Source organism: Halichoerus grypus, chromosome 4, assembly GCF_964656455.1.
Source record: "Halichoerus grypus chromosome 4, mHalGry1.hap1.1, whole genome shotgun sequence".
NCBI classification, from domain to species: domain Eukaryota; kingdom Metazoa; phylum Chordata; class Mammalia; order Carnivora; family Phocidae; genus Halichoerus; species Halichoerus grypus.
The window spans coordinates 28,948,543-28,950,776 of NC_135715.1; the positions used below are offsets into that span (position 1 = coordinate 28,948,543).

The 2,234-nt window shown below is 39.3% G+C and overlaps 1 non-coding gene across 1 annotated transcript; it reads right to left on the reverse strand.

Moving 5' to 3' along the window:
- Window positions 1-1,831: 1,831 nt before the first annotated feature.
- On the reverse strand, window positions 1,832-1,934 carry LOC118519468 (U6 spliceosomal RNA). Its single transcript, XR_004909173.1, has one exon. It is a non-coding gene; the product is annotated as a U6 spliceosomal RNA (small nuclear RNA).
- Between the last annotated feature and the right edge of the window lie 300 nt (window positions 1,935-2,234).

Genomic DNA, 2,234 nt, shown 5'->3' on the forward strand with positions numbered 1-2,234 from the left:
GTTTTGATTCCTTGGGTTTCAAATTAGGGAGATTTCACTGTAAATGGTAAACATTGTTCTTAGTCACTGGCTATCTTTCATAGTTCTAGAAAAGCTGATTCCCTGTCTGATTCCAATTTGCCTTTAATCCACTATCTATACTAACCTCATACAACTTGCACAACTCCTTACCCTTTCTTCATTTTGTGAAAATTTAATATTTATAGACTGTAATTTTAGGCTCTATTATCTTAACAGCCAGAAACAGCATTTAGCTCAATCATCCCTTCCTCAGAAGGAGGCTTTATGTAAATTCCTTCTAAATTTTTTGGATATTTAAGCAATTCTTATATCCCACGCCTGTCCTTGATTCAGAGGTCTGTGTTCGTTCCCTAGGGCTACAAACATTTTAAATTTCTGTAGAAACTGACTTTACTCTGGATGGCCTCACGGATACAGAAGGCTTGATTTTCACTCAAAGACAAGGCTTCCTTTACCTGGGCTCAGGTAGAGACCCCAAATTCTTGCAAACATCATTTTTCTTCCTCCCCCTGACCTCTTGTGGCTGATGTGGCCCTCCTTATTGTTTCTGTTAATAATTTTATCTCCAGTCACTTACTTATATGCACACTGTCATGGCAACCCCCGTGTTAGTCCTATCAGCCTACCACCCAAGGCAACTCCTTGTGCAGAAATGATCTACAATGCCTGAGGGAAAGCATCTTGCGGCAAAAGTGACTGCAAGCCCAGCCCTCCAGTCGTGGTGCTCCAAGCTGCTGCCTGCTTACCCTCAGCAATGGATCCATCGATCATCCCAGAGTGCCTGATCGTACATGTGAGCCCAGCTAAAGAAATAACAGTTTTGTCTATAAGTTTTTCCAACATGTGTGAATGAAAGGAGCATTAGCTTAGCAGTGACTCCTTGTGACATAGTGGAGGGGAGGGGGGTGACTCTCAGATTGCTAGTATCATTCCAGGCCCATACTGATGTGATAAGACTTTGTGGGCTTTTTATCTTTTTGTGATATAAGTGGAATAATGGCAATGTATTAAGATTTGGAGTTGCTTCCTAGGAATGTAGTTGAAATTAGAATTGCATTATAATTTGTGATTAGTGACCAAGCAAGTATCATCACCCTGAAAAAGAAAGCATACTATGCTTCCATGCTGTTCTTTTTAGTTCTGTTTTGGAATACTTTCTTCCTCTGCAGATAGTTAGTTCAGCTGGCTAACAAGGCCAAGGGAGCAGTTTATATGTACAGCTCACAAATGTGTGCTCTCAGTCACCAGCAGGACCCAGGGAGAAAGTGTGGCTAGGTGTGGATTGGGGCAAAATCATCACAGCTGTTCGGAAGAATGACACAGATGTGTGCTTGTGCAAATGGCAGGTCAGTGGCATCCTAGTTATGAAGGAAGGAATGTGCGTTGTACTCAAAATGACTGGCTTTGTTCTAGTTATTTGATTTTAAGCTGATTACTCAATCTTTCTGGGCCTCACTTCATCAAAGACGTGACTTAACCATTGTATACCACTTATGTCACAGACTTATTGTAAACAAAAAAAAAGATGAAACATGTGCACTGTTATAAAACACATTAGGAGATATATATCGGCTAATGTTAAGAGAGCAAATTCCAGAGAGAGCCTGTCTTGCTCAAATCCCAGCTGCATTTCCTCAAAGGTCCCTCATCTGCAAGTCAGGGTAATGAAGGCACCTACCTCATAGGGTTTTTAAAAGAGTAAATGAAATGATATATGTAAAGAGTTTATAGCCCCACTTGTCACATTGTAAAAATCTCATTTTAAAAACTCAATGAATGTTAGCTTCTTTAGCTGTGATTAAGGCTTTTAAAAAATATAGAATGCTTCACAAATTAGCATGTCATCTTTGTTCAGTGGTCAAGCTCATATTGTCTGCATTGCTCTAATTTTAGTATATGTGCCACTGAAGCAAGCATTCTTTGAACCGCCCAACACCCTGATTTGGAGATCTTGAAGAATTGTTTGAGTAGACCATAGGAAAAAAAAATCAAACCAATGATAACAACATCATATTCAATAGCAATAAATAATTCCACTAATAATCAAGCCACACTTTTGGCGGTGGTGATGAGAGAACCAATTCGCATGGTTGCTTTTCAGGTTTATTTTAGACTTAAATACAACAAGTACTGTGGATTCCTTTTTAAAGCCAAGTGGTTCTGTTGGAAGAAAAAAAATAGGTATCTTGATGGTCTAGTGTTGGCTATATGTT